Raw genomic sequence first — 23,032 nt, 5'->3', positions numbered from 1 at the left:
ATTCCAGACCAATGTCGCCCATTTCTGTGATGACCAGCAGGGGGCAGCATGCAGACGACAGCTCACTGACCCACACAGGGACCAAGTCCACGACCTTGACCGCAGGGGTTTCCCTATCCCACTCAGAAAGCACTTTCAGGCATATGCTTCCCACGGAGGACAACCTCAGGAGAGAGACGCACGGAGACCCCGTGGCCAGGCCCACGCTGGGGTGCCACCATCATCAACAGCCTCCTCGGATGCCAAGTCTTGATCTTCTCTCAAACGAGGCTAACACACAATCCGGAAAAACACGGGTGGGCTAGAAAACGAGACTCACCAACCACTTTAATCAGGCGCCCTGCTTCCAGCCCTCCGCGCTCTGTGGTTGGTTGTGTGTCTTAATTGGTTACCTTGTGAACTGCACAGTCACACCGCTGTGTGGGTGTCAAAAGCACTTACAAGTAAACATTCACAATATACTACAACTCAGTCGCCCTGCTTCTTTCTTATTATTATATTAAAAACAAAGTGGACCCCCTCTTCTCCGCGGGGCATATGACCCAAGAACTCCAGTGGATGCACGCCCAACACCTGTGACACAGTTTCATTCATACATTAGGCACAGTCAGAGAGTCATCACCACGAGGCTGCGCTCTGGAGCCATCAGGAGGTACGATAAGGGTTCCTTGGACAGAAGCAGCGTGATCTTGTGACGGTGGATGTGATAACGAGAAATCACTACGTGAACAAACAGCACGGACACGCGACACCGCAGGGTGACGGACACCCCAGCCCGAGCGGAGCAGGATCCTCGGAACGGCACATCGTCTGTCACGCGAATTGCTTGTTCCAGGAATTCCCCACTAATATCTTCAGACGGCAGCTAACTAAAACCACGGCAGGTAAACCCGCAGATGGGGGGCGGGGGGTGGCTACCGAATGCTGGAGCTTTAAGGAATGGACGTGGCGGTGGGGCTGGAGGCTGGAGAGGCTGTGTCCCAGCCCCGACCTGTCCTTGCCTCACAGATGCTGCAGCTCCTGCCTCTGCCTGCAGGGGCCGCCACACCTCAGGCCACTGCTCCCAGGACTGGAGGACTGGGGGCCTTCCTGCCCATCCTGGGGCAGCTGGGCGCCCTGAGTCTGGAGTGCCCTCCCCTCTCCGCCAGGCATCCTTACGGGGGGGGGAAGGGGCCCTCGGAGGGAGGGGCGAGCCAGGAGCCTCAGGGTGGGAAGCCCCTCTTCCACAGAAGCTTCTGAACCAAAAGGGCGTGGAGCTGGGCAGGGGAGGAGGCGAGAAGAAGGGAGGGATCCTGTGCTCAAACCTTCGCATCCTCAATGGTGGGACATCCGGGAGGAAACAGCAGCCGGCGAGGTTAGAGACACAGCAAGGCCGCATCGCCCCGCACAAAGCACCCCGAATACCCTTGAGGGCAGTGGTTCTCAGCCTTTCTTTTCTTTTTTTTTTTTTCTTTTTAAAATATATTTTATTGATTTTGTACAGAGAGAAAGGGAGAGAGAGAGATAGTTAGAAACATCGATGAGAGAGTCATCGATCAGCTGCACTGGCCGGGGTCTTCGCGACGCTGCGTGGGTGAGACCTCGGCCCCACCCGGGGCTGCCGGCTCAGCTGGCACCGCAGAGGCCCCACTGCCCTTGGCCCACACCGGCCACCTCGGGACAGACGGGAGAGGAGGGCAGCCGAGGAGCCGTATTTTAGGAAACTGCCAACGAAGCCAGCTTAGGTTCTCCAAACCTCCTCAGTCCGAGCCAGCTGCCGCTCCCCGACTCGCCAGCCAACCCGCCCCAGGCTCCCTGCCACGGGGCCCCCGCCACCCAGCACACCCTCCCGCCTCCGCCCATCGAGCGGGTCCGAGGAGGAGCGTGCGGGAGCCCCTTCCCACGGCCCAGACCCTCTGCGAGCCGGGCTCCCCCTGCAGAGCAGGGCCAGGGACCGAGAGGGTGCGCACGCACCCACAGGCCTGGTGGAGTCCTTCCAGCCTGACAGAAAGAGGCTGAGGAAGAGGCGTGTGTGCTGTGTGCTGTATAGTGTGTGATGTGTGTGGTGTCTGTATACATGTGTGGTATGTGATGCATGTGTGGTATATATATATATGTGGGGGGGGTGGTCATGTATGGTGTGTGTGTCTGATGTGCATGATGTGTGGTGTGTGGGATGTGGGTGTGGTGTGGAATGGTTCTGTATGCTGTGCGTGGTGTCTGTGTATGTGTGGTGCGTGGTGTGTGGGTGGTATGTGGGGCGTGTGGTCATGTATGGCGTGTCTGGTGTGTGTAATATGTGTGGTGTGTCTGATGTGTCTGCAGCAGGGGCTCAGAGGACCATACTGGGGCCCGCATGGGGGGGGGGAGAAGGGGAGGAGGAACAGGAGCCTGTGATGATTCCTGGAGAACGGAGGGTCGCGAGCCCAGGTAACGTTCGGAGGCCGATCCGGGAAAACCAGCATTTGTCCGGGAGATGAGTCCCGTCTCCCTCACGTCAGAACGCGCGTGCCTGGGTGTCAGTCGCAGCAGGACGTGCTGTGGGCACAGCCACCGAGGCTGCCTCCTGGCACTGAGGACAGAGGAGGGAAAACAGCCTGCATCACTCATCACCCCCACCCACCCCACCCCGGAGACTCTAACATCTTATGTCAGGTCTCCCGCTGCTCCGGTTTCTGCGTATAGATTTTAAGAAAAATTCGCTTTTTATTACATCCTCTGCTGCCGCTTTCTTATCGCATTGTACATGTTCACATTATTAAAAGTCCTTGAAAAATGGTTCTCGGTTGCAGCTGTGCTCTGGATGCGTTTCACCGTTTTCCTGCTCGGAGGCGCAGAGAGAATTTCCAGTCCTGCTACATATTCCCCCCGAAACGGAAGTCCTGGGAGAGAAGTCTCTGTGCCCATCGGTGCTTATTTCCTCCGGATAAGCTCCCACGAGGGACAGGACGTGTACCTTTTTCACGCATTTTTGAGGTTTTACTGCAGGAACGCTCACAGCCTCAGAGCTCTCCTGAGTGCGCTCCGCCACAGGCTCCCCAAGGAGTGTGAGCAATCGTTCAGACAAAAGGCCTGCTGGAGGCGACGTGTCCCCTCTGCTTAACATGCATCATACATCTCCCCGGCAGAGCTCAGAGGGAAGATCCTCTCTGTGGATCTCCGAGAAGCTGGTTTAAGGAGGCGATCACGAATCTCCACAAACACCTGAGTCCACTTAAAAGACGGCCTCTCTCCTGCAACAGACTCGTCGGCTCAGAACCCAGTCAACGGAGCACTGGCCTTAGAGCCCTGAGTGACCCAGGCAGGCAGCTAGCACCTCTAAGCCTAATGTTCTTCATTTATATTTAAATTTAAATATATATTCATATTCATATTCATATTCATATTCATATTCATATTTGAGGCCTGGTGCATGAAATTCGTGCACTCGGGAGGGGGTGTCCCTCCCCCGGCCTGTGCCCCCTCGCAGTCCGGGAGCCCTCGGGGGGTGTCCGGTGGACGGCTTAAGCTGGCAGTCGGGCACCCTTAGTACCGCCAGGGAGCTGGGAGAGGCTCCGGCCATCACCACGGTGCTCGCCAGCCGTGAGCCCGGCTCAGGGCTTCTGGGTGAGAGGCACCCCCACTGAGGGAGCGCACTGACCGCCGGGGGCGGCTCCTGTGCTGAGCGTCTGCCCCCTGGTGGTCAGTGCATGTCAGAGTGACCGCTGTTCTGCCATTCAGTGGATTTACATATTGGCCTTATAATATGTAGGATATATATATGTGTGTGTGTGTGTGTGTGTGTGTGTGTGTGTGTGTGTGTATGTATGTATGTATATATGTATATATGTATATGTATATATGTATGTATTGATTTTAGAGAGGATGGTAGAGGGAGAGAGAGAAACATCAATGACAAGAGAGAATCACTGATCAGCTGCCTCCTGCACTCCCCACACTGGGGATCAAGCCACAACCCGGGCATGTGCCCTGACCAGGAATGGAGCCTCGACCTCCTGGTTCATAGGTTGGCGCTCAACCACTGAGCCACACTAGCCGGGCGGGCTCCATGCTCTTCTCTAAAACGGGTGGGGGTCTCCGGCCCCACCGCAGGCTCACAGCGCGGACGGAATGAGGGCAGACCCTGTGACTCCACAGGGCTACCAACAGGCACTCACTGCGGAGTGACAGCCAGCCCTCAAAGCTCACAGCCACTTCAGCACGGGGTGGGGAGGAGAGCAGGGGGGTGGGGAGGGGGGAGGAACACGGCCAGCGGCAGCAGCCTCTCAGATGCAAAACCACCTGCCCTCAGGGAGGGACCACACACACCAGGGTCCCTGCCCCCCGTCCCCGCCGGACGGGCCGAAGGCAGTGTCCCAGCCAGGACAGCTCCTCTTCCCACTCTGGGCTGGGGCAGTCCCTCCGCCTCAGGCCTGGCGTTTCCCACGGCCTTCCTCTTATTTCTGGGGAACTTCCACTGAGCCAGGGTGTGGGGCCGACGTGCTGCCCGGGAAGAGAGGAGCTGGCACCGGAGAACGGGGAGAGGAGGCGGAACGGAGGGAAGCGCAGGGCTGGGCGGGACGTGTGCACGGCCACCAGCACGGGCTGGAGACGAGCGCGGAGAGCAGCCTCGGCCGGCAGGGAGGGCTCCTCTGAGCCCCGAGCCCAAGGGCGGAGTGTGCGGCCCGGCCAGGGCAGCAGCTGCCCGCAGTCTCAGGAGCAGAAGGCAAACGCTGTGAACCTCCGGGTTTGGGGGCAGTGGCCATGCAGCGTTGTCATGGCAACGGTAGCTCACACGGACGGCACCGGGTAAAGAACCCCCCGCTGACCGCCGCACCTGGCCACGCCTCCCCTCAGAGCCGCTGAGAGTTTGATGCTCAGACGGGTGAGCAGTGGAGAGGCCCAGAGACCAGACGGGGAGGCCAGGAGAGACCCAAGAGGCGAGGAAAACCCCTCTGCTGCCGCCGGTGTGGCCCCATCTCACCACCAAGAAGTCACCTGCTCGACTCCCTGTGTCAGAGCATGTTCCTGGGTCTCGGGCTCAATCCCCACTGGGGGGAGGGGGGAGAGAATGTGTGTGTGTGTAGGAGGCAGAAGATCAATGATTCTTTCTCATTGATGTTTCTCTCTCCCTCTCCCTTCCTCCATTAAAAAAAATTTTAAAAAATTAAAAGAAATTAAAAAATTCAATAACATAAAAATTAAAAACAACACTCAGTCCAACCCCCTCCACCCTCACCCCATGCCAGAGCCAGAGCCAGAGCCAGAGCCAGAGGAGAGGTGTCTGTGAAGGGCCCGGAGCCGCTCAGGGGCCCGTGCGGGGCTGGAAAGGAGGTTCATGCCAGGGCCAGGCCGAGCTGAGGCCGCAGAGCGGCGCTGGGCGGCACTCGGAGCCTGGCCCGCCTCTGCAGGGAAGGCTGAGTGACCTGCGGCCATGCCTGCCCTGGGCGTGGGCGTGGGAGGGGAGAGGGAGGGGAGAGTGGCGGGGGCACGGCCAGGCTGCCATCCCAGACCGCTGGCTGTGCGGGCCGCGGGGCGGGAGGAGGGGCGGCCACAGGAGGGAGGAAAGGCGGGGACACACAGAAAGAATCCCTGCCACCGCGCGGTGCCTCCCGAGGCCTCCGACACCTGTGAGAGCCGCCGGCTCTGCACCCGGGATTAATATTCCCGGGGTCCCTAGCAACAGCCCTGCCATCCGCTCGGTTACCACGACACGGGAACACGATAACAGCAGCAGATAAGGTGCCGACACTTCCACAGTCCCTCTCATGCCGCCCGCAACAGGAGGACAAATGACTCAGACAGGGAGCCCGAAGGCCGTCTGAAACCCCGAGGAGCAGAGGGAGCAGCGTCTCTGGGGTCTGGGCTGATTGTGCAGGAGGCGGGGCTCCTAACAGCAGCCCCCCCCCCCCCCCCCCCGCCTGCCCCTTTTGGCTCCTCCCACTCCCGCCCAGACGGTGGCAACAGCTTCCCATCGGCCTTTGGACCTCCTGTGGCTCCTCTCTCCCTTCATGGCAGCCAGAGAGGCCGGGCCAGGCCGTGCTCAGAAGCCCTCACGGCTCCCACGGCCGAAGGAAAAAGCCCAACTGCCCTTCCAGTCTCACTGCCCCTCCTCCCTCCACTCACCCCCGCCCAGTCACCTGGACCCGGACCTGCTCCGGCTGCTGGGCCTGGTCCCAGGAACTTCTTACCGAACCGCCTTCCCGCACCCGGTCACCGAGAGCCCAGCACCGTCCTCACGGCCTCCAGCTCCTCCCCCTCCGCTCCCATCGGAAAGCAACCCACGGCCTCCCACCAGCACTTCTGCTTTTTGTTAATCCTCACCCGAGGACATCTTCCCACTGATTTCCAGAGACGCGTCAATCGTCAATAGGCTGCCTCCTACACACACACCCCGACCTGGGCTGGGAATGGAGCCTGCAACCCAGGCACGTGCCCTTGGCCGGAATCAAGCCCAGGACCCTTTAGCCCGAGGGCCAATGCTCCACCCACTGAGCCAAACCGGCCAGGGCTCCCCCAGCATTGCCTTCTCTTCATATCCCAGGGGCACTGCCCCGTCGCCCGGGGAAGACTGCAGCCCTCGGATGCCCGCTGGTGTCCCCGGGCCCGCACGGCGGCGGGTGTCCGGCTCGCAGTCACTCCCCTCCAGAGCCCACGGCCGCCCGGGGAGCAGCACCAGCCAAGGCCCTCCGTGCGCCTGCCCTCCTCCCCCGCCCTCCCCGGCCACGCAGGTCTCCCGGTGACCGGCCCCTGCGAGGCGGTTCACCCACCGGAAACTCGGGGGATCTGGGAGGCCGCCCACGGAGGGATGGTCACCAGCGGCGCCGCCGCAGGGCATGGCAGATGGCGATGACCTGGAAGTGCCGGGGGGCTGGGTGCAGGAAGCGGCCCCGGGGCAGACGCTCTGTGGGCACACGCCTGCGGGGAGAGTGCCGAGGCCATGCACACGTGGAGCAGGGTTTGGGGTGACGGGTGAATGCTTCCCACGACCCCCCTCGGAGGAGGAGTTAGCAAGGGTTTGACGACCCGCCCTGTCCTTGTTCCCGGCTCAGAGGCCTCCTCTCGGGCGGGGCTCTGAACCCCTACAGCCCCCGCCCAGACTCCCGCAGCCTCCCCTGTCTGTGCCCTCGGAGGAGCAGTCCACCCCACGCCCCACGGCCGCCCCGGGGCACATCCCGCCGAGTCACAGAGCTGAGCGTCTGCCGTGACCCTCAGAAGGACCAGCAGCAGCCACTGAGGCCTCACCCCTCTCCTTCCTGCCACCGGCGTTCACCGGGTGCCCACTGTGCCCGGCACGTGCCCGCCTCTCTGCCCGCTGCCCGGTGAGCGGTGCTGCCTTTGTGCCCCCAGGAGATGCCCCGGGGTGCCCAGCGAGGAGGCCTCACTCACCACCGCGGGGCCTGCTCCCCGGGCGGTGCATCCTCACCCAGCACACCCGGTCCTCGGGACCAGACCCCTCCCCGTCTCTCTGTCCAGCTGGAGCGTTTTCTCAGGGTGAGGCGCTGCGCAGAGCCTCCGGTGGGGTGAGACACAGAGCACCCCGATGCCCCTCCCTCCAGACGCCAGCCGCCCCCTCCAACAGCCCCGGTCCCGGAGGCACAGCCTACTTCTGAGCGGCCTGGGGCGGGGCAGGGAGAAGCCCCCAGGCTGGGCAGTCACAGAGCTGAAGCTGCAGGGTAACCAGACTCTTCAATCAAGAGTCAACTGTTTGGCTCAGTGGATAGAGCGTCGGTCTGCAGACTGAAAGGTCCCAGGTTCGATTCTGGTCAAGGGCATGTACCTTGGTTTCGGACACATCCCCAGTGGGAGGGTGTGGGGGAGGCAGCTAATCAGTGTTTCTCTCTCATCGACGTTTCTAGCTCTCTATCTCTCTCCCTTCCTCTCTGTAAAAAATCAATAAAATATTTTTTTTTAAAAAGGCAGCCCGGGAACGGAGGAAGGAGGAGGCCTCTCAGGCTGGCCGTGGGCCCAGCGTGCTCCCAAGGCCTCCTGAGGCCTCTTAGTAAATGACTTGAGCTGGGAGGCTTGGGACAGTTCTAGAGCTCGGAATCCGAGACCAAGATGTGGGGGGAGGGTGGGGGCAGGGGCATTCTTATCTGCCCCGGGTCTACCCCGCTGCCGGGGTTTGCCGGCAATCCTCGGCTTGCGGCCGCTTCACAGGCCTCCTTCCCTCTGCGCCTCCACACGGCCAGCTCCCTGTGCCTCTTGTCTTCCCGCAGCTGTCTTCCCTCTGGTCTCTCTTCTTCTAACGACACTGGTCATGTTGGATTAAGACAGTGGTCGGCAAACTCGTTCGTCCACAGAGCCAAATATCAACAGGACGTCGATTGACATTTCTTTCGAGAGCCAAGTTTTTTAAACTTAAACCTCTTCTAACGCCACTTCTTCAACATAGACTCGCCCAGGCCGTGGTATTTTCCCAGGTTCGATTCCGGTCAAGGGCATGTGCCTTGGTTGTGGGCACATTCCCAGTGGGGGGTGTGCAGGAGGCAGCCGATTGATGTTTCTAACTCTCTATCCTTCTCTCTTCCTCTCTGTGAAAAATCAATAAACTATCAATATATATTTTTTTAAAATAAATAAAGTGGCCCCCGGAGGCCCTGGGCGGTGAGGACCAGGCAGGGTCTGGACCGCAGACAGGGAGCTGCCGCAATGGGTGCCGGAGAGGACACAGGACATCGCTCGTCCTGGGAGTCCGAACAGGCGAGCCGTGGGCGTGGACGGGAAGGAGCCATCTCTTTATGCTTCATGAGCCCGCAGCTGGACGTGTCTATGCCTCTATCTAGGAGTGTCAGCAGCACACCACGGTGTTCCCACCGCCTGTGCCGGGTCTCCCACAGTCTCCGCTGCTTTTACATCACCACACAGAGTGCAGGTATGTTGACATAGTGTTTATGCTCACCACCACTTCTACATGACAGTAGTTATCAGACCCACCGCCCACAAGGCTGTGCGTGTAATGCTTCGGTGAAGAAGCACGCAGATTGCTAGATCCAACGTCTGCTTTTTGAAAACACAATCTGAGAGCTCTAAGCCAATATAATTGGTTTCCTCTAGAACCCGTTTGTGCATTAAAAACCATTATTTCTGAGACAGTTTCCACAGGATTGGCCAGACTGGCCAGTGGGGGAGGCGGGGTTGGCAGCGCGCAGAAAGGACAGGAGCTGGAAGGAGGACCTGACAGGAAGGTGACCGAGGAAGCCAGGCCTCGGGGGAAGCGGGTGTCCGGGCCCCAGGGATTCTCGGCTCAGAAAATGGCTCAGTCCTCCGGGGCGCCAGGCCCTGGTGAGTGGGGTTCACACTGTTTCTTTCAGTGCAGACACTCGAGCTGCTGCCATGTCTGCTGTGCGTGTGTGCGCGTGTTTGTGTGTGTGTGCATGTGCATCTGTGTGTGTGTGTGTGTGTAGAGTCCCAGGCAAACAGGATTTTTGCTGAGAAAAATCTGGTTTTCGATCCCCCCTGTGAGCTGCCTAAGAGATACCCTCTATGGGGCAGAGAAGCCTCTGGAGGGAAAAGACCACCCTCTCACCTGCCTGGTCCGTCCCGATCCTCAGGTGTGCTCGCGGGCCAGTCCTCCGGCGCCCGCCCGGCCCCACCGCACGCCGGCTCCCAGGTGGCTCCGTGGGGCTCTGCCAGGGACTTCCTCCTCCTGCTGCCGCCGCTTCAGCCGAGCTGGGCAGGACCCTGGCCCTGCTGTTTGCTCCACGCCAGTAGCCAAGGCAACCCCGCTGACCCAGCCTGCGCTCCGAGGGCCAGCTGTCCCGTGCTCATGGAAACACAAACAGACGGTCCTCTGTTCCAGCTCCAAGGTTAAGCGCCGTGCTGCCTGGAGACCAGCTGTCTGCCGCTCCGCTCGCTCCCGCTCCCGAGCAGAGGCTGAGCCCAGACAAGCGGGGTCTCGTCATGGACCTCCACAGTGCGGGCTGCTGCGGACCCAGGCATGGTTGGAGGGGACCTGAGAGAGGAGGGTCACCCCCGGAGAGAAGATGAGGGGAAAGGCCAAGCAGAGCCACCAGCAGTTTGCTCGTCATGTGCAAAGCTTTTAGGGGAGGGGGAGCCCACACATTGAAACATGCCTGCAGCCCAAACCGGTTTGGCCCAGTAGTAGAGCGTCGGTCTGCGGACTGAAGGGTCCCGGGCTCGATTCCGGTCAAGGGCATGTACCTTGGTTGCGGGCACATCCCGGTAGGAGGTGTGCAGGAGGCAGCTGATCGATGATTCTCTCATTGATGTTTCTAACTCTCTCTCTCTCTCTCTCTTCCTCTCTGTAATAAATAAATAAATAAATAATCAATAAAATATATATTTTTTAAAATATGTTTCTCTTTCATTGATGTTTCTAGCTCTTTATCCCTCTCCCTTCCTCTCTGTAAAAAATCAAAAATATATATATATAAAAATATATATATATATAAAAAAAATTTAAAAAATATATATATATATATATATAAATATATATATATATATATATATATATATTTTTTTTTTTTTAAATTTTTTTAAACATGTCTGCATAGGCAGGTTCTAATTCCAGCTCCTGTCCTTTCTGCGCGCTGCCAACCCCCCACCGTTGGCCAGTCTGGTGAATCCTGTGGAAACTTTCTCAAAAATAACGGTTTTTAATGCACAAACGGGTTCTAGAGGAAACCAATTATATTGGCTTAGAGCTCTGAGAATGTGCTTTCAAAAAGCAGACGTTGGATCTAGCAACCTGCGTGCTTCTTCCCTGAAGCATTACACGCACAGCCTTGTGGGCGGTGGGTCTGATAGCTACTGTCATGTAGAAGTGGTGGTAAGCATAAACACTATTTCAACGTAGCTGCACTCTGTGTGGTGATATAAAGGCCGCGGAGACTGTGGAAGGCCCGGCACAGGCAGTGGTGACACCGTGGTGTGCTGCTGACATTCCTGAATAGAGACATAGACACGTCCAGGTGCCGGCTCATCTCAGCCTCACCCTGAGCTACAAACCGGGCCGGGACAGAGCTGGCTGGACAGGAAGCTGCCTGCCTGCCGGTGCCTCCCCCTGCTGACCGCCTGAGTCGTCACAATCCTAAGGGGGTGGCATGCCCGCCCTCTCTTCCCGAGAAGGGGCTCAGACCCAACTCTCTCTGCAGGCCACCCCGCTGGCCCCTGGCACTCAGTTTGGCCCATGCTATCGCCCTCCGGGCTTCATTCAGCACCTGGCGCCCGATGAAAGCCATGGACCGGGGTGTTCCCAGAACGCAGGCGTGTGCCCGGAGTTCCCAGAAGCTGAGGCGTGCGGGGACTGGCCGACCAGCAGTTCTGAGAAGGCGCGGGGTTACCGGGGCTGCGCAGCCCGGGGGACTGCAGAGCAGGCAGCCAGGCGAGGGGTCCCCAGAGCGGGCAGCGGCTGGGAGTAGAGGTGCGAGGCCCAGGACGTGGGTGACAGGGGCCTCCGCGGCCCCGCCTCACGTGCCGTTCGCGTCCCACCCCGTGCCCACAGAGCAGAGAGGCAGGAAGGCACAGGCCGTGGACAGCCCCTAGCCCCCGCCATTCCCACTGCCTGACCCAGCTGCTCCCCAGACCTCAGCCACCCTATGAGCCCAAGTGGCTCCCCTGCCACCAGGGGCCGCTCCACGCCCAGCTCTGCTCAGACACTTGCAAGTCACGCCAATGTCCTCCCCTGGAGCTCGGGGCCATCCGCCCGCAGGCTCGGTCCCGCCGAGGCGAACGTGTCTCCAGCACACGGAACACGGGTATCCTCCCCGAGGCCGAGCCCACGCCTCCCCGAGGCCGCCGCCCAGCTCCGCCGCCGGCCCCACGCGTCTTCAGAAACGCTTGCTTTCCACCGCCTCCAGCAGGCCCAGTTTCCGTGGCTTATGAATGCGCCTGACCTCTCCTATTGCTTCCTGGGAGCAGGACAAACCCCGTGCCCGGTGGTCCTCAGGACACGGCACTGGGATAGAGCGGAGAGCCCAGAACGAAACCCGCACGTCTACGAGGAACTGATTTCCAACAAGGGGGCCAGGGCCCTCAGTGGGGAAAGAAGTCTTTCCAGCAAACGGTGCTGTGACAGCTGGGTCGGCACAGGCAAGAGAATGGCCTTCGACCCTTACATCAATACAATATAAGGATAAATCTTTTTAAAAATATATATTGTTATTGGTTTCAGAGAGGAAGGGAGAGGGAAAGAGAGATAGAAGCATCAATGATGAGAGAGAATCACTGATCGGCTGCCTCCTGCACGCCCCTATTGGGGATTAAGCCCATTACCCGGGAATGTGCCCTTGACTGGAATTGAACCCGGGACCCTTCAGTCCGTAGGCTGATTATCCACTGAGGCCAAACGAGCCAGGGCAGGATAAATCTTCATGAACTCAGATTTGAAAGTGATTTCTTAGATTATAACAACAAAAGCATAAGCAACCCTAACCGGTTTGGCCCAGTGGATAGAGGGTCCCAGGTTCGATTCCGGTCAGGGGCATGTACCTTGGTTGCGGGAGCATCCCTAGTAATGGGTGTGCAGGAGGCAGCTGATCAATGTTTCTAATTCTCTCTCCCTCTCCCTTTCTCTCTGTAAAAAAAAAATCAATTATATATATATATATATATATATATATATATATATGCATAAACATAAGCCCCAAAGAAAAAATAATGGATTTCATCAACATTAAAACTACACAAAATGATATTATCAAGGTGAAAATACAATCACAGTATGGGGGAAAATATTTGTAAATCCTATATCTGATCAAGGTCTAGAACCTAGAATATATTTTTTAAAACTCTTACAACTCAACAGTAACAAGACAACTCAACTAAAAAACGGGCCAAGGACACGAGTGGACACCTGTCTAAAGAGGACAGACAGAAGCCCAAAGGCACGGGGGAAGACGCTAGACATCATTAGCCCTCAGGGACACGCCCATCACAGCCACAGTGCCGGCGTGAGCGCCCGGGGGACAGGACTGCTGGGAGTTTCTTTTGGGGGGAGCTGCCCACCAGCAGCCCGAGAACAAGAACGGTAACGTCGGGGCAGGCGGTGAACTCTGAAGGACGGAACTTCGAGAGAGCAACTCTTTCAGGTCCTGAGGGAGCTGCGATGCTGAACACCGACATGAGCGCTCACGCAGGAAGGCACTGCTCGGCCGCGGAGTTCGCATGGCTACCCCGGGCGTGGGATACTGAGGGGAACCAAAGGGAGAGGCACGTGGGAAGAATACACTAGGTCCCCGGTTTATTCTCATCCTGAGCCAAACAGAATATTTTCAAGACCCAAATCAAGACTCTGTGCAGACCTATCTGTGCTCCTCTTTAAGCCGGTGAACCCCTGAGCCTGGCAGCCTACAGGAAGTCTCTAAATGCTAATGAAGAATCTATAAAGATAACGGATGGCTTTCCAAATAGAACGATTTGCGCTGAAAACAAACACAACACACTTACAGAAAATGGTACATAAAAAATTCATAACCTAAAGCTCAGCCTCTTGTTGTTCATCTTCACCCAATGATATTTTTTCCATTGATTTATTAGACAGAATGGGAGGAAGGGGGAGAGACAGAGAGAGAGGAGAGAAACATCGAAATGAGAGAGACACATCCACTGGTTGCCTCTTTCACGCACTCTGACTGCCCCCCTCCCCTCCACAGCCAGCAAATGAGATACATGCCTTTGACCGAAATTGAACCCTCAACCTTTCCGTCTGCAGACGGACGCCCCAACCATGGAACCAAACCAGCTGGGGCCCAAAGCTCCATCCTGAACACAGAAGTTGGGCACCAGGGCCACATCCCAGTTTCTTCTCTGTCCTCACCTCGGTGTGTACTGAGGGCCGGGGGGCAAACAGACTGGCGTTTGCCGGCCCATTAACTCGCCCAGACGGTGCTCGCCTTCTGTGAAAAGCCGAGCATAGGTCGTACCTCCTTGTCGGTACTTAACTCTGTCCTCACACGGGGCTCACCGCCCATGGCCGCATCCCGCCGCCCTCACCGCCCACGGCCGCCACCCCACCCCCCGCGGGTGGACGGCGGGGGCTGGCTGCAGGCGTCTCACCGTGGGGCCGTGTCACGGTTCTCCGGGCTCCTCGGTGAAGAATCGCCCGCCACTTGCGTCCATGGCCAGACCGTGGCTTAGGCAGCAGCGGCTTATTGAAGTTATATTTTAAGAGACGGAGATAGCTGTTTGATATGCATTTTAATCATCAGAATGGCTGTCGTGAGCAGCACATTTACCAAAGAAGGAACTTATACTACGTACCCATCTAAGCAGTCGGAGATTGTGATCTGGCTGGAAATAAATACATGTTGTAGCATAAAAAAAAACATACACCAGAAACAGCAACAACAACACACACACACAATGAGCCCCGGCCGGGTGGCTCCGTTGGTTGGAGCGCGGTCCTGTCTGCCAGGCGGTGGCAGGCTTGATCCCGGTTGAGACACGTACCTAGGTTTCGGGTTTCGGGTTCGATCTGGGTTGGGTTCTAACTCCCGTTATTGCTGGTGTGAATGAAAACTGTGGAAAACGGTTTGGAAGTTCCTCAAAATGTTAAATATGGAATTGCCTTACGACCCAACAAGTCCACTCCCGGGTATATTCCCAAAAGAACTGGAAACAAGAGTTCAAACAAAAACTTACACACAGGTTTTCATAGCAGCACAAATCACCGTAGCCAAACGGTGGGACCAACCCAAGTGCCCACCAGCTGATGCACGGATTAAAAAAAGGTGGTAAGACCGACCACACGGTGCCATATATTCAGCCATAAAAAAGAGAGAAAGACCGATGGATGCTACAGCGCGGAAGAACCTTGAAAACCTAATGCTAAAATAAGCCGGTAGCAAAAAACCACAGCGTATGATTCCGTTTCCATGAAATGCCCAGAGCAGGCAAATCGAGCGAGACAGAGAGAAGATCGGCGCTGTCTGGGGCTGGCTGGGAGGGAGGGCCGGCAATAAATGGCTGAAGGACCTGGGGTTTCTCTCTGTGGTGACGAAATGTCCTAGAATTGGCCGCGGCGATGGCCGTACCTCTCATTACTGGAAACCACTGGGATGTATACTTTAAGTGGATGGCCTGTGGGTGACATCTCCAGAAGCCGCTAAAAACAAACAAACAAACAAAAAAAAACCCTGGAGCGCCGCGGAGAACAAACCTGGGGTCTGGGCCGGGCAGCAGGTACCATCTCCAGGGGACAGAGAACTGGCCACCTACATTGCACCACCAACCCCTGATGACAGGGAAAGATTAACTGCAAATTAACCTCCATAAAAAAAAACAGCAGCAGATGGCACACGGGTGGGAACACGGCAGGAGAGGGGCAGGGGAGAGAGGGGGCGGAGGACAGCAAACACGGTCAGATGCTGAGAATCGCCGGATCTGGGGGAAAGGTCGACAGGCTTAGTCCCCGGACTGCCCACCTGCCAGCTCTTCCGGGAGGTTAAGAACTTGCACAACAAACACTCAGGCTGAACTCTCAGCGGCTGGATCTCGAACAGTTTGAGCGAGGGAAGAAATAGCTACGGTGTTGGATTATAATCTAGAATGAGAAAAGTAAATATCTATGGCTCCTTATGATACAAACTAGTCGCCTTGCACACAAATCCCTGTGCCAGTAGGTCGCTGCCTCCTGTAGCTCTCCACCCGCTGCCCTGCCCTCCGGTAGCTCTCCCTCCCCCCCCTCCCCTCTCATAGCTTGCTGCCCTGCCCCTCCTGCACCTCTCCATCGCTGGCTTGTAGTTCTGCTGCCCCACCCTCATTCAGATCCGTGATCCAGTCCTTACACAGCCGGTCATTACGCCTCAGGGCATAACAGATAATTAGCATATTCCTCTCTCATTATACAGGATAACGGAATACATAAGTGAGCAGTGGAGAGGGGCAGCTCACTCTTACACTGAATAATAAACGCAGAAAGAATGAAGGGACAGAAGAATCACCGTTAAAACACACCAGTAGTGGGCCGAAACTGGTTTGGCTCAGTGGATAGAGCGTCAGCCTGCAGACTGAAAGGTCCCAGGTTCGATTCCGGTCAAGGGTATGTATGTATCTTGGCTGCAGGCACATCCCCAGTAGGGGGTGGGCAGGAGGCAGCTGATCGATGTTTCTAAATCCCCATCTCTCTCCCTTCCTCTCTGTAAAAAAAAAATCTACAACCCACAAACACGTCAGTAGTAACTGTCACAGGCAAGACCTGTGGCTGGATACTAAAATGAGTAGGCAGAAGTGTGAGGAGAAACAGGACACATGCACAGTCCCCAAGCATCTTCCCCAAGACACTGACTACGTGCAAAGGGAAACACCGACTGTTGCAGGAGAGAAACGGGCAGACACGACCTTAGCCAAGTGGCCAAGACTCACATCCATCACCAGGGACACGGCCTACGGACACAGCGTACCTTCTGAGAAGGACACGGCACCACTCCCAGGGGATTCTTACCAGAAATGCCCAACCGCAATGGAACCAGGAGAAAATACCAGGCAAACCCGGACAGAGGGACCTGCTATAGCATAACGGGCCACTTCTCTGCAAAAAAATGTGAAGGTCACGAGAGATGAGGAGAAGATGAGGAGCGGTGTCATGTCTGTGCCCCAGGTGGCCCTGCCAAGGGTTGACAGGGTAAGCAAGGGAAAGGGGGACAGGAACTCTGTACCATTTTTGCAACTTTCAAATAAACCTAAAATTATTTAAAAATAAAAAGCTTGCCGAAACCGGTTTGGCTCAGTGGATAGAGCGTTGGCCTGCAGACTGAAAGGTCCCAGGTTCGATTCTGGTTAAGGGCATGTGCCTTGGTTGCAGGCACATCCCTAATGGGGGGTGTGTGCAGGAGGCAGCTGATCGACGATTCTCTCTTTCATCGATGTTTCTAACTCTCTATCCCTCTCCCTTCCTCTCTGTAAAAAAATCAATAAAATATATTTTTTAAAAATAAAAATAAAAAGCTTTTAAGAGTTCTCATCATGTACAAAACGTCTTTGTGTTGAAGGGGTGTCTATTGTTTGGAGCCGCTGACACCGAGGGCTGTGTGGTGGGACGTGGCTGACAGGAAGGTGCGGGCCGGGGGAGCAGCCTCTCCTGCTGGAAGCAGCCGCTGACTCCCACCTGGGAAAGATGGGGCGGGGGTCCCCCCACCCATGGCATCTGGGCTGGAGGGCCAGGCGTGCCGAGGAAGGGGTGAGCATTGTCTGCTAGGGCCTTGGCTTATCTCTGAGACCAGGGAAGGCACCACAAAATGAGAAGAACAGTAACTTAGAAGTTCACAAAGGGCCCTTCTTGGTGTCCAGCCATCGACAGGACGTGTTGTTTGAAGCTACTGCATTTGTATTGTTTCTGTGCTTCAAGACGGCATGGGTGGGTAAGGACTGGGGGACATTTTAAATAGCTTTCCGATCTCCTCAAGACTTATTTTACTAGTTTTGCATTGAGAGTGAGTAGGATCATTCACGACCCTTGGCCTCTCCCATCACCCTGGTAACAAAGACCCTCTCTGCCTCATGGCACTGTGGCTGATTCACTCTCTCGTGGAGAAGTTAACGGTGAGCTCGCTGACCGCCTGCCAGAGACCGCGCTGGCCTGGGGTCAGGAAAAGGGAAACAGATTGTAGCAAAAGGCTCACCACAGACTACGGGGTGGGTGGGTAGGTGTTCACTGTGAAATTCCTTCAACTTCGCTTCCTATTAAAATTTTTTCACAATAAATTATTGTTATAAAATAGGTCAAATTTCAAATGGGCATTTTGGGCATTCAACCCGCAAACCCCGAGTCACAGTCTCAGTGGGAGAACACAGGCAGCGAGCCTGGGAGGCCCCGTTTGCAGAAAGCCTAGCCCACAGGTGTCCGCCAGCCACAGGGCTGCCTGAAGGAGCAGGCGGCAGTGGGACTGCCCTGGCGTGGCAAAGGCCGGGGCCTGCGGAGACGTCTCCATGCGGATTCGTTTTGGCTCTATGGTTCAGACCAAGTAAGAGAACGGGCAGCAGCCGCTGTGTTTGCCAGCTCCGAGTGAGTGCGGCATGGCTGGCCAAGCAGGCCCCAGCCTGTCTGCACCCAGACGGCCCTCCCAAGGGTTGATGAGTTCTCTCCTCTGCCAAGCAGTGAAGGGCAGAGGCTGCCGCCTGTCCCTAGGTCATGGATCTGGGCTTGCATTCTGGCTCCGTGAGTGAATGGTTCAGTGACCCGGGCAGCTTCACTTACTTCTCTAAGCTTCACTGCCTCATCTGTAAAATGAGCGGTTGGTTCCCGGGAAGAATACATTCGATTAGTGGTTCTGAGTTAGGGCGATTTTGTCCCCCAGGGACATTGGGAGAAGGAGTGACTGGCTACAGCCCAGTGGGTAGAGGCCAAGAAGCTGCTAAGCATTCTACAATGCACAGTACAGGCCTCTCCTCCGCCCCCCGCCAACATGAAATGACCCAGCTGAAAGGGTCAAAGTGTCAAGTCTGAAAACCCTGACTTAGAGGGTACGAGTAACACATCCAGCACAGGACCTGTAACACTGTGCAGTGCAAGTCTGCCACCACCACTACCACCACCACCACTGTCATTGTCATCATCACCACCATCACCATCACCATCATCACCATCACCATCACCACCATCACCATCACCATCACCACCACTGTCATTGTCACCATCACCACCACCATCATCACTACCATCACCACCATCACCATCACCACCACCGCCGTCATCACCACCATCACCGCCACCATCACTACCACTATTGTCATTGTCATCATCACCATCACCACCACCGTCATCACCACCATCACCACCACTATCACTACCACTATTGTCATTGTCATCATCACCATCACCATCACCACCACCGTCATCACCACCATCACCGCCACCATCACTACCACTATTGTCATTGTCATCATCACCATCACCATCACCACCACCATCACCGCCACCATCACTACCACTATTGTCATTGTCATCATCAGCATCACCACAACTGTCATCACAATCACCACCACCTCCACATTGTCATTGTTGTCATCACCATCATCACCACTGTTATCACTACAACCATCACTACCACTATTGTCACTGTCTTCATCACCACCAACACCACCATCATCACCACCATCACTGTCACTGTCATCACCATTGCTGTCACCATCACCACTGTCATCACCACCAACACCATCTCTGTCACTGTCATCATCATCACCATTACCATCGCTGTCATCATCCCACCATCACCATCACTGTCACTGTCATCACCACTATGACCAGCAGCAGCAGCACTGTTAGCCTTGGAATGCCCAGGACCCAGAGGCGCACAGGCGGGAGGCCCTCACAGGGGACACAGCCTCATGCAGAAGACCGAAAGGTCAACAAACACTAGCTCTCGGTTCTTTTTCTCCATCGCATGTGTCATGATTGGAGCGTGTGCATTTATTTCTTTGCTGACGTGTTCATCTCGGTCGGGTCCCCGGGCAGAGGCCGCCTGTTTTCTGTGTGTGTACGCTCAGTGAGGGCTGCACGTGAGCGGGACGGGTCCTGAGTGAACCAGACGCTGGCTCTATAGACGCCGGGACCGTGCAGAGAACAGCGAGAGGGAGCGCATGGCAGTGAAGCTCCTCCCTGCGGCGGCCCGGGGGCTTCCAGAAGCAGACGCGCCGGGCGGAGGGCGAACAGGAAAAGCCGGGCCTGGGCGGCACTGAGCTGGCGTTCCAGGAAGAGCGCCCTCCTGGAAAAACCGCCAGAGAGGAAGAGGCCTCTCGGAGTCCAGAGCCGGAAAGGAACTCGGAGAAGAGCTAGCGGAGGTCACGGGCAATTAGGACGCCAAGCTCCCTGGCACCGACTCCGGGCGGTGAGACCAGGCCATGGAAACGGCACCGTGCGCCTTGATTCTAAGGAAGGTCAGCGACAGAGGGACGTGAACACAGACTCCTCCCCCCCCACGCTCATCCCCCAACACCCCCATCAGGGCCAGGAGCGTGGCCCCAAACAGCCAGCCCACAGGCGATGGGTCTCTGACGCCATTCTGTGCCATACACACCATTACAACAATGCTCTGTCCCGTCCAACCGACACCTCTCACCGTGTCTTCCAGGAAAACCGAGGCAACACCAGCAGGAACAGCCCCGGACCCGCAGACAGCACCCTGCCTGCAGTGAACTCATGTAACCCCCGCCACAACGTGGCTGGGTGCTGTCAGCACCCCATTTCACAGAGGCACCCAGCACCCCGCACGGTGCAGCCCCACACCTCGACGGGGGAAACCGACAGAGCTTTGCTTTCCCAGGCTACCGTCTCCCTCCTCCAGACAGCACCAGCGGGGAGTCTAGAGTCCGGCTCTGCTAATGCCAGCTGGACGGGCTGGGCAGGAACCTCCCCCATAACCTGCTTCCTCTCGGGTGGACTGGGGGTAAGGACGCCCCCTCCACAGGCTGTGTCCAAGGTGAACTCCGAGAGCAGAGTGAAAGCACCAGACACCGCGCCGAGCACACAGGAGACCCTCCGAGGAAACAAACCTGGAAAACAAAAAGACCCACCCCGGTTCTCAAACCAAGCCCATCTCGGAACCCCTGGCCAACGTCTCTGCACCAGAGGGAAGAAGGGGAAGAGTTAAACAAGAAACCCCATGACCCGAATGACCGCAGGCCCACGGGGCAGGGAAATCGTGGCCTGGGCCCCCGGCCAGGCTGCCGGGGTCAAACTGGAGGGCAGGAAACTGCGTGCTTCCTCCTCCTCAGGACGCTGTGCTCCGGCCCAGACACCAGCTTCCTCCAGCCGACCCACCCACTTCCCCCAGAACATCCCACCCGAGCCAGGAGCCACGGGGAAGAGGCCAGCGGTCCCGCTGGGAAAGATGGGCACCTCCTGCCCAGTCCCCTCTGACTGCCCCCTTGCTCAGCTCCCACCGCCTCCCCACAGAGGCCAAAGCCTGGCTCCTGCCCAGACCCGCCCCTCTCCGATGTCTCAGGCTGCTGCTGGAGCCGGTGGGAGACAGACTGGGGCGCTGGACTGCTGATCCTCGGCCATGGCCCTGGTTTGGCCTCTTATACCTTTCCTCAGACCCCTGACGGTCATCCTGCTTCTAGCCTGGTACCCACTGCGAGCAAGTGAGTCAGTTCAGATGCCACTCCCCTCCTCCAGCGCCTTCCATGGCTCCCACTGCCCCTGAATCAAGGGCATAGTCCATACCCTGAGATTCACGGTCTTCCACAGACAGTCCAACCCCACCCTCCCGTCAGGCCCCACAGGGCTTACAGGCTGGCGCCACGATGGACGATGCCCAGCTGTGCACACACATTTCTGAGTCTGTGAGTGTGAATTCACCTCTCCCGTCTCTACCTCAATGGATCTTACCGGACTCTCTCAGGAGCCCTCTCCTTTCCTGTTCTCTGAATCCCTCTGCCACAAAGAGAAAACCATATCATCTGCCATAGACAGAAGGCAAATTGAAGAAAAAAGTTATGCTCAGCCCTAACCAGTGTGGCTCAGTGGATAGAGCATCGGTCTGCAGACTGAAAGGTCCCAGGTTCGATTCCGGTCAAGGGCATGCACCTTGGTTGCGGTTACATCCCCAGTGTGGGGTGTGCAGGAGGCAGCTGAATCAATATTTCTCTCTCATCCATGTTTCTAACTCCCTATCTCCTTTCCTCTCTCAGTTAAAAAAAAAATCAATAAAAATATTTTTTAAAAGTTATGTTCAAATATACAGGAAAATAAACACAATCATTGAAATGTTTTAAATGCTCCTATTTGTAGCAAACTTAATATTCCTGTGTCATATGCTTCCAATCCTCTCGCCCTCTAAGAAATACTGCCTTGCGCTTTATCTGCTTTATCTTTGCCTCCTCCTGGCCCTGTCTCCCGGTTACCTGGGGACTGGTTAGGGTTTTGTCCTGGTTGACCCCAAAGAGCCCTTGGGGGGCACAGATCCTGCAGCCCCTCTTCCGGTGCCTACACAGAGCATGACACGCAAGAAAAATATTTGTGCAGCAGAATGCTCCACCTTGCTCAGTCACATTAACGTGGTCCCATTCTCTGCCGGCCCCCCCTGCGCCCATCTGACGTCCAACTTTTTACCAAAACACCATCCATGCCCTCTGCGCACTACCCCCCAACCAACCCCTGACCCCTGGGTCTCTCGGAGCACGCCCCAGGAAGTGCAGCAGCTGTCAAGGAGGTGCCGGGACGCCCCCAGATCTTCCCGGACCCCTGCTGCCTCTTCCTCTGAAGCAACGGGACCGGCAGCCAGGAAAAGCAAGCCCCGGGTCAACCATTAACCAGCTCTCCCCTGCAGACACACACCCTCCCCCGGAGCCAGCAAAGTTCTGGGAAACCCTGTACGAACAGGGCCCCTGGCTCCAGGAACCACAAGTCCCCTGCCTGTCCCCTCGGGGCCAGAGACCCCAAAACACCTACCCGGAGCAGAAGGGGGCCTCTCGGGGGCCTGCCCGGCCGGTGCCCCCGACGGGAGGGGGAGGGCCTCCCTCCCAGCGCCTGGTCGTCAGGGGGACCCTGATGCGGATCTGAATCACCGGACTTAAGTCAATAAGTGGCGGCTGCACCGGGAAGGCCCAGCTGGAGCCAAACCAAGGCCTGGACTCTCCCTGGAGCACGGAAATCAGGCCAAGGCCGCCACGGCCCACGTGCTGGAGGCCGCGGCCCCTGCCACGCCGTCTTCCGACAGGAGCCGGCCCCGGGCATTGCTTAGCGGAGGGAGGCCTCTGCTGGGGACGGCTGCTTCCTTTTCGGTGATATTTCCTGAGTCTGGCCACCTTGCAGACCTCCAAGGTTTTTGGTTAGGGTACAGAGTGTGAAAGGTCTCCTCAGTATTTGCAGTATTTATTCCCAGCGGACATCCTGAGGCCCCAGTGGGCAGGACACCGACCCAATTAGCTAGGTGTGGCTCCCGGGAAGGAGGTAAACTGAGGCATGAATGATGTGACCAAGGACGTAAGTAGAACCTCCCAAATGCAGCTCAAGGGGGACGAGGGTGATGAAGCGAGCCTGTGCGTAGCGGGGGGGGGGGGGGGGGGGAGGCGTGGGGGGACTGCTCCCCAACACCTGCCTAGAATGAGAAGGAGAGGACAGGGCCTCCCATGTGGACATCTGCATAGTATAAACAAGCTAATGACAGAAAAC

The 23,032-nt window shown here is 56.9% G+C and overlaps 1 protein-coding gene across 2 annotated transcripts in view; it reads right to left on the bottom strand.

Moving 5' to 3' along the window:
- The window catches only part of RPH3AL (rabphilin 3A like (without C2 domains)), a 95,756-nt gene extending 73,293 nt beyond the window's left edge, over positions 1-22,463 (bottom strand). For both annotated transcript variants that reach the window (XM_084863034.1, XM_084863035.1), the window contains exon 1: positions 22,310-22,463. The gene's annotated coding sequence lies outside the window, so the exon portion shown is untranslated. The remainder of the gene's footprint in view (positions 1-22,309) is intronic.
- Between the last annotated feature and the right edge of the window lie 569 nt (positions 22,464-23,032).

The sequence above is a fragment of the Pipistrellus hanaki genome (genome assembly GCF_964339955.1).
Source record: "Pipistrellus hanaki genome assembly, chromosome: 16".
NCBI lineage: Eukaryota > Metazoa > Chordata > Mammalia > Chiroptera > Vespertilionidae > Pipistrellus > Pipistrellus hanaki.
This window is presented reverse-complemented; position numbering and strand designations above follow the sequence as displayed.